Below are 24158 nucleotides of genomic sequence, written 5' to 3'. Positions count from 1 at the left end.
TAAAAAACACATTGAAATACCACTATACATCCACCATGATGATTACAGTTTAAATACTGATAATAAAAAAATGGTTTGGATGTGGAGCAACCAGAACTCTCATACACTGATGATGAATATGTAAATTAATAAAAACAATTTGGTGACATCTACTATGTACGAACATACACATACCTAAATTCCAACATGCATATTAGCCCCCAAATTCAATCAGCATTATTTGTAATAGCCCTAAATTAGAAACAACCCAAACATTCATCCAAAGTAGAAGGGATAAATAAATTATTGTACATTCACACAATAGAATGGCATATGTAATAAAAGTAAACAAGTGCTTCTTTCATTTATTTTATTTATGTATTCTGTTTATCATTTTGGAGCTATTATTCCTCATTTCCATGTTTTTGTCTGTATTTTAAAGTCATTAGGACAGGAATTGGAGTGGAATAAATGCAACGATTTCTGTCCTCCATAAGTTCACAATTTTGTAGAAGAGAATACGTAAAGTATAGTATGTTAAGTGGTGAGAGAGTGTTCTGTGATTTCAGGACAGAAAGTGATTTTCTTAGCAGTGGCACTAGATTTCGTGGGGGAGGCAGTGTCTGAGCTGAATCTTGAATCAATAAGAGCATTCATATGTATGGACATTGCAGAGTGGAACTTGAACTAGAGTTTAGAGAAGTATTGAACGAATGTTTGACAAATATTTGAAAACAGATGCTGGAATGCCTTCAATGTCATTAGCAAAACATTCAAATTATAAGTTGAGATATTAATATTGAGAAGATATTGATTTATAATTATAAGATCTCTAAATAAAAGCCATGTTTTATTTTTCTTTTCCACTACTTCTACTTGATTTCATTGATAACTAGAATTCTGAGCTGCTTTGAGTCTGAGAAATTCGTTGAACACACCCAAACATTTTTTTGTCTCACTTATTTCCAGGAAAGCAGCTACAGATTATCTGAAGATTTATTTAACCTTAACTTCCTCTCATGGTATGTCATAATATTTAGTAATGAGATGGTTTACTTTTTGTGTTAAATTTGTAGTTTATATCATTTATGTCTTTGGCCAAATTCCCTTTGGCATGCAGAAGAGGAAAAAATGTTCAAACCATTTCTTTTGCAGTATTCTCTGCCATACTTTTGATAAACTGTAAAACATCGTCAATGTCTTAGTCAGTGGCACAGTTTCTGTAAAGTTAGTAGACATGGATGCCCAATAACTATTATCGCAATAAGAGAAAATTTCACAAGCAGAAGTAAAAATGTATAAAGAGCATTTACCTTTTCAAAGCTATTTGTTATTTCCTGATTTTTTAAATCAAGATTAATCAGAGATTATGATAGTTAAATCAATGACCATCCTAAAATTAATTAAGAATCTTGTTGTCTGGTAATGAATTGGAAAGTGCTAACTTGGCACTGCTAGAGAGGTTTCTTTTTCTCAAGTGCTATAATTATTCTTAAGAAATAACTAGAAGAACCCCATCAAATATATGAGATATAGCAAAAAAAAAATCCTAATATTTTAGTAAGTATGTCAAAAATGTGCATCTAAACAAGAGTTTTCCTTTAAAAGACTCAAATTGAGAAGCTGCTCCTCTATTCCATTATTGTTCCTATGGCTCAAATCTTTTTGATTGAGACTTCTTACTTTTTGAATTGATTCCAGGACCAGTTCATGAGCCTTATAGTATAATTACTTATTTTATGATTCTATCTTCACTTTATTTTTGACCAAAATTACTACTGCATTGATTGACTGCATGCGTATTATTTTTTGAAATCTGAAAGTGATGGGATATAAAAGGAATTCACAGTATCTATAAAGACATTGTAAAATAAGGTAGCTAACAAATGTAATGTAACTTACAAAAGCTAAGTTTTTAGATTCCTGTATAAATATTTAGAATAGTTACAATAGTCATTTAAGATGTTTTGTTGTTGTTGTTGTTGTTGTTGTTGTTAGAGAATCATTGTATTTATTTTATAGTGCCACCTTAAGCTAGATAAATCTCAGTAGGTATCCTATCAAAGATGATTCTGAACTTATCTCATATGATACTAAAGAAAATTCTGTAAATATTACACAGTGAGAAGTTAATGATGACATGCTTTGATAAACAGCAAATAATCAAGGTGTATTCTCTGTTGACTGAATATGACTGAATACTCTGTCAAATTAAATTATTAAAATCTCAATAACTTTTAATAAAAATTGATTATAATGTAACCTTGATGTAAATTAAAAAATAGAATAATTCATATAATTTAATATGAGTTGCAGTAGTGTAGTCTGAAGTCTGGGAGGGATATGCCTCCAATTTTGTTCTTTTTCCTTAGTATTTCTTTAGCAATTCTGGGTCTTTTATGATTCCATATAAATTTTAGGATTATTTGTTCTAGTTCTGTGAAAAATGTCCTAGGTAATTTGATAGGGATCACATTAAATCTGTAGATTGCTTGGAGTAGTATGGCCATTTTAAGAATATTAATTCTTCCAATCCAAGAACATGGGATATCTTTCCATCTCTTTAAGTCACCTTTAATTTCTTTTGTTAGTGTTTTGTAGTTCTCCACAAATAAGTCTTTCCCTTCCTTGGTGAGATTCATTCCTAAGTATTTTATTTTTTTAGATGTGATCTTAAAAGGGATTGCTTCTTTACTTCCTTTTCCGATATTTCATTGTTAGTGTAAAGAAATGCAATTGATTTCTGTCTATTAATCTTGTATCCTCCTGCCTTGCTGAATTCTTTTCTCAGCTCTAGTAGTTTTTGTGTGGAGCCTTTAGAGTTTTCTATATATAGTATCATTAACAGCTCCCATTATTAACTAGATTCCGGTAATACTACCCACTCTCCTTGACCCCTTTAAGACTCGAGGGCTTCCTATTGTCTATAGTCCTTGTGTGCTGCACTGTGGGTTTCCTTATTCTGCCCTCATCTCCTTTTGGTGTGTCCTCTGTTTACCTCTGGAGTTCTGTTTGAAACAGTTTGTATTCAGTTTATGTTCTTTGAGACAGGATTTTGAAATGAATGTTAAGTAGCTGGACATACAGAATATAATAAACATTTTCACTTAAAAAATGCTAGAAGAATGCCAGCTGTATGTTGTAGAACATAAGAAATGTAATAGGTAGCTTCTTTTCTAGAATATTTCCAGTTTTATATTTAAGTATATATTTATAATAGAAAAATTTAATTATTTTCAAAAATATTAACAGATGGAAAGTTTATTTAAATGATTACATTTGTGAAATTAATTGAGCTAATAGGTGCCTGGAATTCTTCAATGGTTTTTGCTATTCTTTTTGACTGACAGAATGCAATTATCACTGAATAAGTTTAACTTATTCAATGTTAATAGATGCATTAAGTTTATTTTTTCTTACAGAATTTTAAGATATTTTATGATTGGTTATTTTTTGCATTAGAAAGTTGTTCTTATTTATATTCATTAAAAACAGAAAGTTGTCACCAAGATATAAAGTGATTTGTTCAAAAATCATAATATTTGTTAACAGTGTGTAGATAGGTTCTGAATATTAGTTAGAAAAGCTCTTTATTCTCACTTTAACAATATGCTGCATCTCTGAGGACATGAAAGAATGATTTATCATATGTAATTTTAAAAGATAATTACTGGATATTTTTAATTCTTTCTGCCTTCATCATAAGAAATTATTCTGAAATGAATAGTCATTTGCCTCAGCACAGTTCAATTAATAAGAAAACACATTATATTTTTAATAAGCAAGAGAAATATAATTTTTGCCTTATTATCAGGGCCAAGAAAGCATATTCATTTTTGGAGCAAGGGCAATAATAATCTGTGTAAAATAAAAAGCCTTTGTCCCAGGGACCTTTTTGCAAATATAATTGGCTATCTTAAAAGAAATATTATGTTTGAGCCTCTAATTTCTTTTGAGTTATTAATAGGAAAGCATTATTTAGAGTTGTCAGGAAAATCAATATTGAAACAGTTATGGGCAGGGCAAAATTGGTGTATCATTATTGATGGTTGTTTGATGGGGAAAATTGTAGCCTTTACATGCATGGAGGTCTCGGTCTCAATTAAGTATGCTTAAATGAAAAGATTTAGCTTCATTAAGGTATTTGGTACCTAAATTGTTCATTTGTTTGTAGTTGTAACTTACCTATAATTATTTGCTGAGGAAAATCTTGGCCTTCTCCATCATTATTTCCTTGCGTGACATCTGTTCAGGATGGGTATAGATTAAAAGTCTTTAATGTCAACCCCAGAGTCCACTCACTTGATTTTTCATCAATAGAACAGAATATTATATTGCATTATTGAAACATATTACAACTTAACTCTTAATTGGCTAACTTTTGTGAACAGGTTATTTTTATAATTAATATTAAAGGACAATTATTTAAAGGATATGCAGTTTATTACTATTTCAGGGGTTTTGGTGCTGATTTAAATTTTTCTTTTTAAATTTTTTTTTTTTTTTTTTGCTTTATAAGGATTAGTCTGTGTTAATAAAATCACAAAATACTTTCAATGATCTTTTCCCAGTTTTATTGAGATACAAGTGACATACAGCATTGTATAACTTTAAGGTGTACAGCATAATGATTTAACTTACATATATTATAAAATGATTACCACAATAAGGTTAGTGAACACCCATCATTTCATATATATACAGACTTAAAGAAGTAGAAAAAAATGTTTTTCCTTGTGATAAGAACTCTTAGGATTTACTGTCTTAAACTTTCATATATAAAATTTAGCAGTGTTGTTTATATTTATCATGTTGTACATTACATCCCTAATACTTATTTATCTTATACCTGGAAGTTTGGACATTTTGACTCCCTTCCTCTCCTGCCGCCCTCACCTCTGGTAGCCACAAATGTGATCTTTTTCTATGAGTTTGTTTGTTTGTTCCTAGTATACAACATAGTAATTCGATATTTCTATACATTTCAAAGTGACCACCATAATAATTGTACTTACCCTCTGTCACCATACAAACATACAACTATTGAGTATAGGCTCCACACTCTGCATTTTATATGGGTGACTCCTTTATTTTGCAATTGGAAGCTTGTACTTCATAGTCTCCCTCAACTATTTCTCTCCTCCCCCTATCTTCCTCCCCTCTGGCAACTATCTGTTTGTTCTCTGTGTCTATAACTCTGTTCCTGTTTTGTTGTGTTTGTTCATGTGTTTTGTTTTTTAGATTCCGCATATAACTGAAATCATATAGTATTTTCTCTAACTTATTTCACTTAGCATGAAACCCTCTAGGTTCATCCATGTTGTCATAAATGGCAAGATTTTATTATTTTTATGGCTGAATAATATATATGAATGTATGAATATACGCCATCTTCATTTTCCATCCATCTATGGATGCACACTTGGGTTGCTTCTGTATCTTGGCTATTGTGAATAATACTACAATGAACATAAGGGTGCATATGTCTTTTCAAATTAGTGTTTGTGTTTTCTTTGGATGCCCAGGAATGGAATTGCCTGATCATATGGTAGTTCTATTTTTTAATTTTTTGAGGAATCTCCATACTGTTTTCCATAGTGACTGTACCAATTTACCTTCCCGCCAGCAGTGCACAAGGGTTCCCTTTTCTCCACATCCTGGCCAGCGCTTGTTATTTGTTATCTCTTTGATGATAGCCATTCTGACAGATATGAAGTGATATCCCATTGTGGTTTTGATTTGCATTTTCCTGATGACTAGTAATGTTGAGCACCTTTTCACCTGTCTGATGTCCATCTGTACATCTCTGGGAAAATGATTTAAACTTTTTTCTTAACTGACACATTGGAGAAACAGAACCCTTTCCAATTAGTAGCTCTTCACTGTGGTGGCAGAATCAGGAGGAACCCAGCTTAGACGGGATATATATAAATGTTGGGGGCATGTGAAGTCCCCACAAGTAGCCTGGCGTCTCTTGACGATGTTTGTACTGCTTCTCCCCCAAGTGGGTAGGTAACAAAGACATAACGATTAGTATGACACAGGCTGTTGCTCAGTCGCAGAGCAACCCTCAGTGTCTTCATCTCTACTATGGGGATGAAAATTTTTTTAAAATTCCAGAGTTATTTTGAAGATTAAAGAAGTTAATTTATCTAAAGCTTCTAGCATAGTACTTTATATATACTAAACACTCAGTATGTGCTGTCAGTTGTGATTATTATTTTATAGTTAATATTATTTAAAGCTTTAGCTCAGATAAAGCTATGTTCTTTTAGAAACACTTTTACTGAACTCCTAGGTCTTATTATCTCAGCTTGAAATGAGGAATATAAGAAGTATGAAATTTGCTTCTATATTTATCATAAAAATGTTATTAAGGATATAATCTAAATTATAGTTTTTTTCTTTAGGAGGACCCATAGGAGAAAACTTTGAACAACTTTATAACAAAGTTACTTTCCTTATTAATCAGAAAGCTTAAAAAATAATTTAACCTTTTCTAGCTGACTCATGGTTATTAAAAATATCAATTATTTTGCAGAAATGTGTTTATGTCCTGAGGCCCACTGAGTTGCAAAGGAATATTTGCCCCAAAAGTGAGATAAGTGAGTCAAGAGAACTTGACTGGAGTTAATAAAAGCAATCCTGTTGAAAGAAAAATTGGGAATAGATAAATGAAAACATTTATTATGATGAGCTGGTCCACACAAAAACAATCAGAAAATACCAGTTTTATGCTAAATGTGCAGAAATTCCCTTTCTGGAAAATTTAGCATGGCTATGTCATTCTTATTGCATTTAAATTATTTGCTATGATGTTTATATATGGCCATGTTGAGTATGGTCTCATTATTACAGTTAGGCCATTCATAGAAACTAGGAAGTAAGTGGTACCCCTTGAAATTCTTCATGCTACAATATTCGTAATCTTATACATGACTCTGTATTTGTTATGTACTGACATCCATATGTTTACATAGATTTCACTCATATAGTGCTGCAAGAGAAGTTTTGATGGAAAGCCATATTGCTATTATGTAGTTGCTTTTCTATAGCAAATTTTAACATTAGATAATATAATAATAATTGCTTACAAAGTATCATTTTAATGTAAATTACTATTATTTAAAAAATATATTCAGGTGCCTTTAAAAACAGCTGTTATAAATTTACTTTGAAAAAGTGAAAATGTCTTTCTAAATAGAGTATTGCATCATTGGAGAAAACCATGTTTTCCCATTGAAGTTGTCCCAAAGTCCTTTTGAAGAACAAATAAGATGAAATGGATTTAAATCTTTATAGATGTGTGTGTTTGGAAGACAAAATTCATCCAGTTGTGAAAATAATACTGAAAAGTAATAGACTTTAGCATACCATATTCACTGTATTTCTTGGCCAACTGCAATTCTGCCAACGCCTCTGACCTATGACAAGGAAAAGCTATACAACTGCTTAGAAAATATTATAAAATCAAAAATAGTTTTAATTAAATGAAAAAATATATGCAATATATAAGTTTAAGTGATTAATAAAATGATGCATCTTCTTTAGACCTCTAAATTATTTTATTGTAAAAAAAATTTATAGTCTTCCATTACATATTCCTGTAGCCACGACATATTGCACATAATATAGGCAGATTGTGGTTAAGCAAATAGTCTCATGTTGACTCTAAGACTTTGTCAGTACATAAATCACAAGCTATAAGAATCTTTTTATGGGATTTTTGGAAGCATAGTCTCATACCAACAGGAAATTAATGATTTTTTTAAAATAACTAGCTTTAATTGATATGATCATAAATACTTTATTTTAAACATTATGTTAAAATACAGTGCCTTTTTTTGGCATCATCAGCTAAATACTGTATGTGGTTTTAAATGTGTATACCTGCATATGTTTTGCATGTTGTACATTCAGTGTGTCACAGTGGCCATTTTAATGGTCTTAATGTTCAGTTTCTGATATTTGGGTTGGATGATAATTCTGTTTGGTGCTAGTATCTCTGGCAGGTACTTTGCCCTGCACTTGATGCTTTGTCTCATAATTTAAGGGGGATATTGATTTACTGTCTCACTGGGTTGAATGTATCTGGCATTATACATGCCCAACGATGCAAATTTTTCAGCTCCTGTAGTTACTTGATAGATCACTGGAACCAACAAAGCCCCTCAGGTCTTCATTCTGTCTTTCAGAACTTACGATGGAAAAACTTACAGCATAGCAAGCAACTTGTGCCATAGTGGAACGTTCGGTTGCTGAGCCACAAGGATAGCTCACTATTTTTCATTTTCTAAATATCAGCACCATTTTTCATTTCAAGGTAGACTCTAAGCTCAGTCTTGTGGAAATTGTATCCCTGCCTGAAACATTTATGCAGCACTTCTCTGCAGACTTGGGAAGGAAAAAGGAAATTAAAACTGGTTGATCCACAAATTAAGGGAAAAGGATTTTCCTTGGAATTATTATGAGTTAATGTAGAGATTTTCTGCTAACAATAAAAAATAAAAACAAACAGCCCTGTGGTTATGAAAGGATAATTCTGAATTTCCAAGGTAGAGGGAACTCGTTAGACATGGAAGCAGGAATCTACGTTCTTGCTTTAGCTCTGTATCTAGCTAACGACTGGTTTTAGGAAAGATAACCCCTTTGGGCCTCAGTTTCTTTCCTATATCTTTTCTTTTAGTTCCCACTCTTGAATTTGGGGCAGATAATTTCTATGGCTCCTTCAGACTCTAATATTCTGTATTTTGATAAGCAACACTATGCAAGGAATTTATATGTCTTTCCTACACTCTTTTGCAATTAATGAGAAAGTATATAAATTATTATCTGAATTGCCACATATATTCTGCTTTTATAGACAGAAAATTAACTTTTTTAAAAAAATTAAGCATTTTATTGAATTTTGACATATATATATAGAAAAAGTGGCAATTAAAAATGTTAATTTTTTCAGAGGTTTTTTCTTTCAGAGTAGAAATTGATCTTTTTTTTTTTCAGAGTAAAAGTTGCACCATGAATTCTCCACCCATCAGAAAAGTCAGAAAGTAGAATATTATCATTACTCCAGATACCCTCCATTCTTCCCAAATGTGGCCATCATCCTGATTTCTAACATCATAGATTAGATTTGGCCTTTACTGAACATTATAAAAATGAACCATATAGTATGTGTTTTTTGTGTCCAGCTTTTTTCATTCAAAGCTATGTTTCTGAGACTCATTGATATTTCTTCTGGATCAATAGTTCATTTGTTTTCATTACTGTATAATATTACATTGAAAGAATATATCGTTTATTCATCTTACTGACAGCCATCAGATTGTTTCTGTGAAAAATATTGCTCTGGATATTTGTACACATATCTTTTAGTGAGTATTTTCATGAGTGTTGCAGGATATACACCTAGAGTGCAAATTCTAGGTTATATAATATGCATATTTTCAGCTTTAGCAGACACCAGCAAGTGTTCCAAAGTGGGTGTTCCAATTTACGTACTCCTCAACAATATATGATAGTCCCAGTCACAACAGTTCTTGTAAACACTTGTTTTCAGAATTTTTAATCTTAGCTGAATAGTTATTTTTTTTTCTTGATGCCTAATAACATTGATCAACTTTTTATATGTTTTTGCACATCTTTTGAAATTTAATTTTTTGTGTCAGGGAGGCCATTTTTTAAAACTTGAAGTATGGTTAATGTACAATATTATATGTTAGAGGTATACAATACAGTGATTCACAGTTTTTAAAAGTTATGCTCCATCTATAGTTATCATAAAATATTGGCTGTGTTCACTGTGTTGTACAATATATCCTTACAGCTTGTTTTATATGTAATAGTTTGTACCTCTTAACTCCCTATCCCTATACCAGATGGTCAGTCTAAGTCACTGGTGTGTGGATTTTTATTTTTTTCATGAAAGATAAGGAGATATTTTGACATATGACAATTAGTTAAATAGAATACTTTCTGCTGGAGGAATTTGGAGCATAGATCACCAAATATGTTTTACATGCCCACACTATATAAGGAATTGTTCAAAGTGTTGGGGCACCTAGGTAAATGACATCATCTTCCTTCAAGAAACTCACTGTTTAACTGTAATACAATTTCAATTTCATAATAGAAATAAAAATAAATATTATGGGAATTTGGAAGAAGAAACATTTAATTTAGACTTTGGGGATCTGGGTTAGCTTCATGGGTGCGAATATATTTGACTTGGGCCTTGAAGGAATAATAGAAAGTTGGCAACTTAAAAAGGTAGAAAGATGGCATTCCAAACCAAGGCTCAAAAATGCTTTGTATTGTTGGTACTGAAAATGTACAAATATTGTAGCAATGAATGTCTTTGTTTCAAGGGAAAATGTCTCACTCTTACCCAACTACCCTCCCATCCCCCAGTATATTTATGTGGCTTTTGTACTTTTAAAGAATTGCCAACATAATACTGAAAATATTTTTGAATATTTGCTTTATATAGAAAAACTCAAAGTCTTCCCTTTAAGTAACTTATCTGCCTTTCTACTGGGACCCAGGATGTATAGGAGGAGGCAAATGTTTGGGCTGATACAGAACAAGGGTTTGTTTTTTCGCATTTCATTTATCTCTCCCTTTTTACTTCCTCTCTACTTTCACTCACTTTTGTTGTCTACGCTATTTTGTCTGACTTTCTCCTCTCACCTCCAAATTTACTCCATGACCTGAATGTAATACATCAATGTATGTTATTATTTATGTTTATAAATGACTTCATTCCTTTTTAACAAAGTCAACATTTTATGAATTCTCAAATTAAAAAAAAAAGTGAGTGTTCTCATTAATGTTTTTTTCCTGTGATTTAGTAGTCCTGGGCAGGAAAAAGTTTCTCAGCCTACTTATATTATAGGTTATATGCATTATCAATATTTGGCTGAATGCAGTTCATTTTCAAGATGTGATTTAGGTTTTGGTCTACTCCTTTCTTGTTTTAATGAGTTTTGCTAGGAATTCATAAAAATGCTGTGAATTTGCTATACCTTTCTTACACGGTAGCTTTTGAGTATCTAATGTGAACTTCAAGGGATGGTTTGTACATTTAGTGACTTTTGGGAATAAGTGTTCTATTTTTAAATTAGTCTTTAGGGGAAAAATACCTAAGGAAGTTTTGAGATTATTTCTACTTAGGAAGACAGACCGCTTAGGAATGACATTTGCACTCCAGAGCAGCTGCAGAAATGGGTTCATCTGGTTAACCTCATCTGAATTGCCATCGTCTACTTGATCCTATGAAACAACTGGTGAAAGAAAAAATAAATGTTAATTAGGAAGCTTTTCAAGATTAATTTTTTTTCATTTTCAGAAAGTGAAGTGCTCACCACTTTCCATGTTAAATAAGGTTCCTCTCTTGGCAACATAGGCTTTGCTGCAGTAATTGTGTGCTCGCAGCAAATACTTGATGGTGGAAAAGACAAGTGCAAAAAGCAATTTTTGCAACAGCCAACCAGAACAGCCTGTTCTGTTCCCAATAAATTAATGGATTTAACCTTGCAGCTGTAGCGGTGCTATTTTGCAAATATTCTCTGAGTATTATGAAAGCCAACTGATTCTCTATAGAGAAAGTTGTTTCTTTCTTCCCGAGCATTCTAAGTGACTAGATAATTGACACATTGTATAACTATGTTAAGTGAAGGAAAAAAAATATTTTCAGTAAATCTACTGAGTTTCATTTTGTGTTCCAATGTTTTCAGCAATTTACAGAGGCTCTTACTTAGAACAATATTATTTAGCACAGTAAATTCAAGTGTCCACAGACAACCTCCTAGAAAAAGAAGAAATGAAAAATATTAGATGGCTCTTTACTCTCTAGTTTGCTGATTTTAATTCAGACAGAAATTTAAATTTCCTTTAATATTATTGAATTGCAATTGTCTGGTCATGCTGAATGTCTTCAAAGCAATGTATTTGCATTAAGATGGACTAGATAAGTGTGTGCTAATTATTTGATCAAGTTGATAGCCACTTTGGTTTTTAAAGCTGATCTTAGATTTAGACCACATATGAAACACTTACAGTTGAAAGTTCACTCTCAGTAATTGACCAGTTGTGAAGATCTCTTCAAGTGCTCTTCACTCAGTTGAAGTTCCCATGGCTAATGAAATTTTTGATGATTTAAAAATATTGGAAAAGAGAAAGTATAATAGTGGGAACAGTGGTGGTTTCATTGTGGTAAGACTGTAGTCATTGGATGGGGAAAATAATGACCTTGTGAATTACTACAATTTTATATGAACAATTTACATATATTACTTCTGGCTTTGTCATAGCCAGTATTCATCTTATGCAGGCTTTATATTATTAGGTCATATAAAATCAGTTTTTAAAACATGTACCCCAAAGTGTTTTGTAAACTATTACAGACACATACATAGATACTAAAGACTATAATAACTGCAGTTATATAATTGAAAGACCACTAGATTTGAAATCTGAAGCTCTAGATTTTTGTACTTTGAATTTTTTAACCTCTTAAAGATCTTTTCTTTGTCTATAAAAAACGCCTAAAAGTAGATTAAACGAGGCAATATATGTCGAAGAGCCTTATAAACTGTAAATCACAAGATAAACATATTATTCTTTAATGATATTAATCTTTATTTATGTTATTATCTTTCAGTAAAGTATTTACAAGTCAGCATTTCACCCCAAGTTCATAATTCTCACATTTGCATTCTAAACAAAATGCTTTGAGATTTTTGTATCTCAATTTTAAATTTTTTATCAAGTCATTATAGAAAAATATTTACGAAAACTAAAAGTGAATCAAATTTAAGAAGTTAACATTGCCATTACTTTTTATAAACTCTGGCATATGTAGTTAGATTCATCAGAATTCTTGATTTTGATTCAGTCATCATTTGTCATATGGGCTTTTTATGCTATCTGTCCGTCCATCCATTCTTTCTTTTTTTCCTGTGTTTATAATACCTTTGTACCCACTATTCAGCTTTCATCTATGTAGATACTTCTCTTCCAGCATATTTCTCTGTCTTACCCTAGTCATGCAGTAACTCTGTCCTGAAATTGGTGTTTATCATTTCTTTGCTTTTAACTCTCATGGTTTGACACATTTCTTTGTGTCCTTAAACAATATATTCTTTAGTTTTGCATGCTCTTGGTCTTTGTGATCCAATGTTGAATTTCCTTTCTTGGGACTATTTTTCTATTCAATATTATATCAGTTTGTCATTCATATCATAGTCTTAATATAATTATACATTGCCTGCATTATGTTATGTGTATTAATTATTATTTTCACAGCTAAATTATATTTCATCATGTGAATGTATCATTGAATTACTTATTATTCTGTTGATGGCATTTGGTTTTTATCTTTTGTAATTTTTTGGATTTCTTTTCTTTCCTATTTCTAATATAGGCAGTGCTTATATACAGTCAGCTCTCATTATTCATGTTGGTTGTTATGTTTTATAAAGTTGACTAGAATACTCAATTAACCAACACTAACTCATTGCCTCTAGGTGAAATACAAGGTTAGGTTCCTGGGAGCCTCTGGTCACATTTTCCTCAATCAATCAATATATAACCTTGTTTTATGTGTGCTTCTGTTTAAAGTCACCTTATGTAATGTAGAGTGTTGATTCACTAACATTGAACTCATGGGTAACAGCATTCTAACTTATGACTTATTGAAGCTTATTAACACATGCATTTTCTCCATAAAGCACATGACAGCTTCTTGCACATAGGAACACTAGACAGCAATTCAGCACTACATGTGGTGGCCCTTATGGAAAGCAAAATCACTCACAAACAAAAAGCACAAAAATGCAAAATGTGTGGCGCTACATAGACCAAAGAGAGGAGACTTGTTTATAGTATGAGAGCCTAAACAAGATGCAGAGGGTCTCTTTGTTCAACCTCAGCTGGGGGGGTAGGGTAGGATGTGCACATAGGCTGCTCTACATTTTTCACCACTCTGCACATACATATATCTTTGAATGACAACAAAAACACAGCAAGATACAGATAACATTTTAGAAAGTAAGTGAATTCACAAACACAAAATCCATGAATAATGAGGATAGATTGTATGTCTTTCACTGAAGTGCTTCTCAAACAATAGCTTGGTAAAAGTCAGGTTCCTGTGCCCACCCCCTGAGATTTTGATTTAGTAGGTCGGAAGTGGGATCTGAGATTTTGCATTTCCAACTAGTTTTTGGGTGATACCAAAATGCCAGTTCATGGAACACACTTCCAGAGCTATTCTTGGTAAATAGATGTAACAAGTCTTCAAGGCATATAACTTCTTGAAATTACCATCTGAAAAATTGTGCTAAATTGCTAAGTTATACTTTATACTTGCATTCAACTTTACATATAAGTTGTCAGTTTTCTTCCAAACTGATTGTACAAGTTTACATTCCATATCAGTAGTATTATGAGTGTTCCATGTTCTTGCCACTATTGAATATAAAGGGTGTTTCCATTTTTGCCAGTACTTTATTTTTATTTGCATTTTTCTAGTCTTGAAAAGGTTGAGTACCTTTCCATTATGCTTATCTTCCTTAGCCATTTCCTCTTGTGTGAAACATTTGTGCAGATCTTTTGTTCATTTGCCATTGGGTTATTGTTGGTGGGCTAAGTTATATCAGTAGGTACATAGATGTTGAGAATTATATCTCCTTTGTGGATTGTACTTTTTATTTAAACTTTTTTTTATTGAGTTATAGTCATTTTACAATGTTGTGTCCAATTCCAGTGTAGAGCACAATTTTTCAGTTATACATGAACATACATATATTCATTGTCACATTTTTTTCGCTGTGAGCTACTACAAGATCTTGTATTTATTTCCCTGTGCTATACAGTATAATCTTGTTTATCTATTCCACATATGCCTGTCAGTATCTACAGATTTTGAACTCCCAGTCTATCCCTTCCCACCCCTCTCCCTTGACAACCACAAGTTTGCATTCTATGTCTATGATTCTGTTTCTGTTTTGTATTTATGTTCTTTTTTTTGTTTAGATTTGACATATTAGCGATCTCATATGTTTTTTTCTTTCTCTTTCTGGCTTACTTCACTTAGAATGACATTCTCCAGGGACATCCATGTTGCTGCAAATGGCATTATGTTGTTTTTTATGGCTGAATAGTATTCCATTGTATAAATATACCACATAATAAAAGATATATGACAAACCTACAGCCAGCATAATACTCAACAGTGAAAAACTCAAAAGCTTTCCACTAAAATCTGGGACAAGACAAGGCTGCTCACTGTCACCACGCCTATTCAACATAGTCTTGGAAGTCCTAGCCACAGCAATCAGGCAAGAGAGAGAAATAAAAGGGATCCAAATTGGAAAAGAGGTAAAAGTGTCACTATATGCAGATGACGTGATACTATATATAGAAAACCCTAAAAGGTCCACACAAAAACTACTAAAACTAATCGAAGAATCCAGCAAGGTAGCAGGTTATAAGATTAACGTTCAAAAATCAGTTGCATTTCTTTATGCTAATGATGAATCAACAGAAAAAGAAAGTAAAGAAACAATCCCCTTTAAAATAGCACCCAAAGTAAGAAAATACCTAGGAATAAATCTAACCAAGGAGGTGAAAGACTTATACATGGAAAACTGTAAAACACTGATTAAGGAAATTAAAAAGGACTTAAAAAAATGGAAAGATATCCCATGCTCCTGAATTGGAAGAATCAATATTGTTAAAATGGTCATACTGCCCAAGGCAATCTACAGATTTAATGCAATCCCTATCAAATTACCCAGGACATATTTCGCTGAACTAGAACAAATCATAATAAAATTTATATGGAACCACAAAAGACCTAGAATTGTGGATTGTACTTTTTGTTAGTGTATAAACCCTCTTTATCTCTAGTAAATTTTGCTTGTCATAATTCTTAAGTTGACAATTATTTTCTGTTTGTGTATCACAGACACTGGTCAACTTTTGATGCTCCTGCAAAGTGAGCTGTCACTTTGTTATATATGTGAAAATTAGCTACTTTTCTCTTTGATTGCTTTTCAGATAATTTACTTCTCTTTGCTGTTGTTCAGATTTACTATGCTCTGCATAGATATGAATTTTTATTTATTTATTCTGTTTAGACTTTATTGAATTTCACAAATCTTTGGTTGATATCTTTGATCAGTTCTGAAAAATTCCCATTCCTTGCTTCTAATATTGCCTGTGTTCTATTCTCTCTTCTCCATCTGTCACTCCAATAGAACTTTTAACTTTCTCTCTTCATCTTTTTTGTCTTAATTTCCCTTCCCCATTTTCCATCTTCTTTCTCTATGCTGCACTGTGGATAATTTCTTCATGTAGATTTTCTTTTTCACTGCTTCCCGCTTCATCTTTGTCTAAACTTCTGTTGAAACTTATGGAGTTTTAAATTAAATTATTGTATTTTTAATTCTAGAATTTCTATTTGATCCTTTTGCAAATAAACTGATTCATAATAGATTTTTGATCCCTTTTATTTCAATACACACATTAAACATACTTAGTTATATTCTGTACCTGATAATTCCAATTTTAAATTATATATGTAAATCACATTTGTATCCCACATTGTATTTCTGTTGGAGAGTGTTGCCCTAGGAATTGAGTAACCTTCCTGGACCATGAGGTAAAGGAACAACATGGAGTGACCCTGGGAACCTGAGACCTAGGACTTGATCTGAATTAATGCTCCGAGACTTCTTTTAGTTATTACAGAATCCTCTCTTATGTAATGGAGAAGGTGATGTAGGAGGGGACACAGAAAATAAATTAATAAACACATATCAGATCATGGTAAGTGCAATGAAAAATAAAGCAGGTGAGGTGATAGAGAATAACTGGGAAAGTAAATGAGTAGGCATAATAAATTTTTAAGAGAAGATCCCTCTGGTGAGGGGAAATTTCACAGAAACTGAGTAAAGTAAGGGGGAAGTTATGTGACTCTGTAGGGGAGAATTTTCTTTGAAGATAGAATAGCATGGACAATGAAGTGGAGAAAGTATACTGTCACCCAGCAGTGCTAGCAGTGTAACAGCTCTGGAAGGAACATTCTGGCAAAATTATTAAAATTAAAAATACATAAACTTTTGCCTCACAACCCCATCTCAGAAACTCTATTCCATAGAAGATAAGACATTAAATTTATTAATATGTAGCATATATTAATACTGATGGTTATTTTGGCAGTGTTTGGCAAAATATTGGAACAAAGTAAATGGCTCTCAATAGAAAAGAATGGAAGAATAAATTAATATACTGCATCATGTGGTATTATATAGCCACAAAAACATGAAATATGGGTACAATTATTAATATTGGAGTGGTCCCTGCAGTATTTTTGAGTAAAAAGATCAAAATGTAGAAAACTGTGTGTATTATGATCTTTTTTAACAGATACAGAATAAATCCCTGCAAATAAGTAAGAGTATAAATTTTAAAACAAATGTATGTCTAATTTTATCACCATAGAGAAAAAATATGATATTTATATATTGGCTTGACATGAATCACTGGTAATGAGAGTAATAAACTAAAAACAGAAAATAAAATATAATACATGACTTTTGGGGTATTTTTGTATTTATATTCAGCTTTGTAGAATTGAATATACCATATAAACATATAGACATATATCAGCATTCTTCTATTATGTCTCAAATCTTTACAAAATATGGTCTTTGGCCAAAAAGAAAAAATTCTAAAAATAATATATTTGATAGGTAACATTTGCTTTTTAGAATTTAATAAAATCAACATACCAAAAGCAAAAAAAAAAAAAATAGCAAATAAACAAACAAAAACCAAACCAAAAAAAAAAAAAAACAACAAAAAACTGATACCACCCAAAAATGTTTTATCCACTTTAGGGAAAACAAAGTAGCAAAACACTTTTCTAAATAGCTCTGGGATTAGAGAGTAATTTGCAATATAAAATATTTTGCAATGGATACAGCTGAAGCTTTACTAAGAGAAAATACATTGCCTTATATATTTATTTTTTTAAAGGCTGAATATAGTAATCTAAACATTCTAATTAATGATAAGCTAATATAAATTTTAAAGTACAATATAATTGTTAAAGATGAAAGTAAAGTACATGACATAGAACTAAATGTATAGCAATGATTAATAAACCAAACTTGGTTCTTTGAACATATTAAATCAGAAAATGATAAGCCCATTAAAAAAAAGACACATATTAAAAATAGAAACTCAAGATATAAAAGGAGCAAAAACCATACTACAGAAGATTTATGAATAATTATGAGATTATAAGATATTTCTATAACAATAAGTTTAAAATTCAGAGAAACTGCAGATTTTCTAAATTCTATATAAATAAAATGTTACCATGCCAAAAGATATTGAACTAATTATATGTCTAGTAGGGCATTTTCCAATAATGGAGAGATAAGTTTGTAATGGAAAATTTTAAAATTTTAGAAATGCAGTAGTATAATCTATTATAACATCAAATTACAGTACAGAACACATGTGAATTTACTTACAGAAGTTGGAAAGTATTTTATAAAATGTATTGACACATTTTTGTTCTTTTTGCACATATACTAGAATTTGAAAATCTAAGTGCAAAATACATTAAGAGAAACTACCTAAATATGACAAAGACTTTTTCTAAAAATTTAACGTTCATTTTTTCCCCTATAGCTAAAGTATTTACCATTATAATGGGAGGACCAAAATATGAAGCTCAACCATTAATTATTCAACACTACTTTTTAGGTTGTTGCTAACGCAATCACCATACATACATACAAAATATGTGATACTGACAATGGAGAAGAAGAGACAGAATTGTTATTTGCAGATGATTTAATTGGCATGCCTGGATAACTAAAAATCAGTTAGAGCAAGTAAATAAGTAAAGTAAATAGATTCAGGTAAAAATATTCAAAAATCCATACTTTTTTTTTTTTTACCATAATGAACCTTTAAAAATTAAAATTGAAAATAAAAATCTCATTCATAATAATGGAAAAATTTATGAAACACTTAAAAACAAATTTTACACAAATGGTCCAGAATCACAAAGTTTAGTTTACAATATTGTTAAAGAAGAGAAAATTATGGGACTAATTATAGATGCTTAATTGCTATGAAGACTTGCTATATTTCTTAATTGCTATGAAGACAAGCTTTACTTAAATTAAAATCAGTCCCAAATGATGAAGATGACATCTCATTTTTGAGATTTAAGAAAAGCATGGGAGGAGGAAAGATCAATATGGCAGGGAAGGAGGACCCTGGGCTCACCTTCCCTCATGAACACTTCAAAACTATAGTTATGTATAAGGTGACTCTCACTGAAATCATCTCAGGGACCAGCAGAACAGCTCTTCTACAAACAAGGCTGTAAAGAAAGATCCATATGAGATTTGATAGGAAGGGAGGAGAAGCAATCTGGTTGGGACCCACACCCCTAACAGAGGACAAAGAAGAAGAGAAGGATATCAAAGACTCAAGGATCCTCCCTGAAGAACAAGGGGTTTGAGCCAGCTATTAGACATTCCAGCTCTGGGGTCCAACACTGGGAAGATGAGCCCTCTTAGCTGGTTTAAAAACCAGTAGGAATTACCATAGAGCTGTAAGAAGCCCAGACTTTGCTCTTAAAAAGTGGGCACACAGAGCAGAGGCAGCAGATTGAAAATTGCCTGGGGCTCTGGAGGATCAGCTTGCCAGGACTACCCAGGTGCGCCCTCACAGCCTGCACCATTACTAAAGATGATACAGGTAAATGAAAGATTTCCTATGTTCATGGATTGAATTAATTAATACTGTTAAAATGTTCATAGTACCCAAAGCAATCTATGGATTTAATGCAGTCCTATCAAAATACACATGACAGTTTGTCAGAACTAGAACAAATAATCCTTAAATTTGTATTGAACCATAAAAGACCCGAATAGCCAAAGCAATCTTTAGAAAAAAGAACAAAGCTAGAGGTATCATGCTCCCTGACTTCAGGCTGTACTACTGTAATCAAAACAGTCAGGATTCTGGCACAAAAAAGCCACACAGATCAAAGGAACAGAATAGAGCACCCATATGGCCGATTAATCTACGACAAATAAGGCAAAAATAAATGATGAGGAAAAGATAACCTCTCTAATAAGTGATGTTGGGAAAACTGGATATAACGTGTAAAAGAATGAAATCAGAACATTTTCTCACACCATATACAAAAATAAACTCAAAATGGATTAAAGACTAAACATAAAATCAGAAACCATAAAATTCCTAGGAGAAAATATAGGCAAAACTCTTTTACATAAGTCTTAGCAATTATTTTTTGGATCTGTTACCTCAGGCAAGGGAAACAAAAGCAAAAATAAACAAATGGGACCTATTTAACCTTAAAAGCTTTTGCACAGCAAAAGAAACCATCAACAGAATGAAAACACAACCTACTAAATGGGAGAAGGTATTTAAATGATATCTAATAAGGTGTTAATATCCAAAATATATAAACAGCTCATGTGACTCAATATAAGAATAGCAAACAATCTGATTTAAAAATTGGCAAGAAGACCGGAGTAGACTTTTTTTTCAAAGAAAACATAGATGGCCAACAAGCATTTTAAAAGATGCTCAACATCACTACATATCAGTGAAATGCAAATCAAAACTACAGTGAGATATTGCCTCACACCTGTCATAATTGCTATAGTCAAAAATAACAACAACAAATAATAAATGTTGGCAAGAGGTGGAGAAAAGGGAACATTCATGCACTGTTGGTGGAGATATAAATCAGTACAGCAACTCTGGAAAAAATTATGGAGGTTCCTCAAAAAATGAAAAATAGAACTACTATGATTTGGCAGTTTCACTCCTAGGTATATATTTGAAGAAAATGAAAACACTAATTAGAAAAGACATATGCATCCCAATGATCATAGCAGCATTATTTACGCTAGCCAAGATATGGAAGCAACCCACGTGTCCATGAGCAGATGAATGGGTAAGTAAACTGTAGCATATTATGTATACAATGGAATATTACTCAGCCATAAAAAGAATGAAAATTTTGCCATTTACAACAACATCGATGAACCTGGAGGGTATTATACTTAGTGAAATAAGTCAGACAGAGAAAGGCAAATATTGTCTGTTTTCACTTATATGAGGAATCTAAAAATAAAACAAATGGATATAACAAACCAGAAACAGATTCATAGATATAGAGAACAAACTTTTGGTTACCAGCTTAGAGAAGGGGAGGGGGAGAGAAAAGATAGGGGAAGGTACTTAAGAGGTACAGGCTACTACGTATAAAATAAATAAGAAAACAAGGATATGATATACAGTGCAGGGAACATAATTTTTATAATAACTTTAAATGGAGTATAATCTATAAAAATATCAAACCACTATGTTGCATACCTGAATCTAATACTAAATTGTAAATAAACTATACTTCAGTAAAAAATATGTTAACATAAAAAGGCATAGGAGGATACAGAGGACTGTTTACAGTGGTTACTTAAAGGTGGTAGGACAGGAAGGGGTCAGGAAGGCTAGCTATGCTTTATACTTCTCTGTGTTGTTTCCATAAGGTTTTATTTTTGTCAACATGTCATAGGAATTTTTTCTAAGTATGTGCGAACTTTGGATGCAGATAGACTCTATACTTGTCTGTGCTTGTTTTTTTTATTTACTAGTTAGATTGGGAAAGTCACTTGATCTGTCTAAGCCTCAATTTCTGTATATTTAAAGTGGGGATAATAATGACTATTCCCTCATGTGGTTGATGTGAGGATTAAACAAGCTGTATGAAACTCTAAGAGCATAAGTAATTTGAGAGTTTGCACTCTTATCAAGTGGAAGTCATTCTGTCTTGGAAAAAAGAGCCCTTATTCTGGTAGTGCTTCTTGTCCAATCTGCTTGTGTTTAAGTTTCCTCCAGGCAGCTGTGGTATAGGGGAAAGGACTTTGTCAGGTCTTAAATGAATGGAGCACTGAATTCAGTAAGTTTGAATGTAGGATTGGCACAATGCTGCATAATCTAATAATATTTTTAAAATAGTTGATGACCAAGCTGTCATTTAGTTAATCCTCAAAAATTTTTATTATAGGCACCCTGACAAATTTACATCTGTAACCACTCTAACATAATTGTTGAACCAGTCAAGCTGTCAGAGTTGAAAAGCTGCCATCTCTTGAGTTCCATGGGTACCTATGTTTTGTTAATTTATCTAAAATACAGTATATTCCTAGCATATGATTAGAATTTTATTTTGGGAAAAGTTACAGTCTCTTAGTGCTTCCTGGTTGCCCAAAATAGTTTGATAAAATATGTACTTGGAATAGTGATTCTCATCTTTGGAATGCATGAAGATTGAGAGTGCTCAGTCTTCAAAGCATGTCATTGGCAAATCATTTGTCTTCATAATATTGATGATGTATTTTTGTTTATTTCCAAAATATCTCTTTCTTGAAGCACACTGAAGACTTTGGAAGATAACCATATATTTCCTACTGAGCGATAATGTCAAAATTTTAGTTCATAATTAAAAACTACTTCATAGCAATTCCATTTACAATATTTCAAAGTGTTATTGAAACTTGTTTTTGTTTCTTCTCAGTAAATTTAAATACACTTTGATTACATCATCGGCAATATATATTTAGCCTTAAGGTTAATTTCCCATTGGAAGGCACCTGAACATTTGAAAGGCAATCTATTTCCTTTTTGAATTCAAGCCCCCAGATGGTAGGTAAACTTGTGGATTTGGAGTGCTCTGTGGTAGCTATCATTTGTGAGGATCTTTTGCCCTGTGTCTTCTCTTGTTTCTTTCCCCAGCTGTGCTCCAATGTCTCTTGTCAAAATGACACTCACTCCCATTCACAAGGGCACTACTGTAACTGCATTTATTTTTTATTTTTATTGTTTTGTTTGTGTCTTTTGACAGTTGTCTGAAAACAGATACTTCAGAATGGGCTCCTGATTTCACCCAAACATTATAGTTTTACAATGTACTTGACCACCATCCTGTGAGAAATGTGTCATTATTACAGTTTATTTTATTTTCCTTATTTGATTTTAAATTTAGAAGTCTAAGCTCAACTGGCAATGTCTGCTTTTGGATATTTGGTGCAAAATTGCTGCCCTAAAGACTTAAAGTGCACACAGTGACATGCTACTTGGAGAATAAGATGATGACATTACATGAATTTTGATCATGAGATTAAAAAAAAGATGTGAGAAACTGTGCAAACATATTATTCATTCATTGATAAAATGTTTTTAAAATGCCAAGGCTAGATGGTGTGTGTATTAGGAAAAATACAGAGCTCACATATCTACCCTTACATTCTAATAGGAATACTAATATTAATCAGATAAAATCACACAAACAATAGAGGGGAGAGACAGTTTCTCTGTAATCCAAAGGATGGGTAGGATTTACCTAAATGAGAAAAAGAGGAAAGTGTATTCCAGGTGAAGAGTACAGACTGAGTAGGAGGCACTGAGGGACTGAGGGTATGCTGAGTGGGTGGGTCCTGAGAGACGAGGGGAAGCAAGGAGAGACAAGAGAGGTCAGCAAGGGCCAGACCATCTTGCAGAAAATTAAAACTGCGGCTCAAGGAGAACCAGTCCCTGGACAAAGATCTCAGTGACTGCTAGATTCCTTTTCGATGCCAGTAGCTACCCATAGTCAGTTAATCATTATCAGCGGTTTCCATGTGTAACACACACACGCGCACTTGCACACACACACGCACACCTTGATACATATACAAATTTAGGACAAATTTTTACAATTCTGTTGATGATTAAGAAGAACATAATTACTTTATGTGATGTAAATTTAGATGTCCTTTAATTAATTCCTTTTTCTTCCTTAGAAACTTAACAAGAATTGTAGCCAGCCAGTCCAAGATGAACCCAAACATTATTTTTATATGAAAATTTAACTATCTTTCCACAGTATCAACAATATGATTATATTTTGTATATCATAGTAGACTATTAAATTGATTTTCCTCATTTAAAAATTAATGATTAATTTAAATTTTCAATGTTGCCTATAATTAACTTTCATAGCTTATAAAGAAATATCGGACATCTAACCAAGTTGCTTTTGAATAAGCTCTCCTATTACAGAACACAAGAAT

At 32.2% G+C, this 24158-nt stretch overlaps 1 protein-coding gene across 6 annotated transcripts in view; it reads left to right on the top strand.

Moving 5' to 3' along the window:
* The window catches only part of NAALADL2 (N-acetylated alpha-linked acidic dipeptidase like 2), a 1180690-nt gene that overhangs the window by 171862 nt on the left and 984670 nt on the right, over positions 1-24158 (top strand). Inside the window, exon 1 of one of the 6 annotated variants that reach the window (XM_032484066.1) lies at positions 980-1001. The exons of the other annotated variants lie outside the window; for them this stretch is intronic. The gene's annotated coding sequence lies outside the window, so the exon portion shown is untranslated. Of the gene's footprint in view, positions 1-979; positions 1002-24158 lie in introns of those variants that run through there. 6 annotated transcript variants of the gene reach the window in all.

The sequence above is a fragment of the Camelus ferus genome, chromosome 1, assembly GCF_009834535.1.
Source record: "Camelus ferus isolate YT-003-E chromosome 1, BCGSAC_Cfer_1.0, whole genome shotgun sequence".
In the NCBI taxonomy this organism is placed as follows: Eukaryota; Metazoa; Chordata; class Mammalia; order Artiodactyla; family Camelidae; genus Camelus; species Camelus ferus.
Note: the sequence above shows the minus strand (reverse complement) of the source record. Positions and strands in the feature narration are given on the sequence as shown.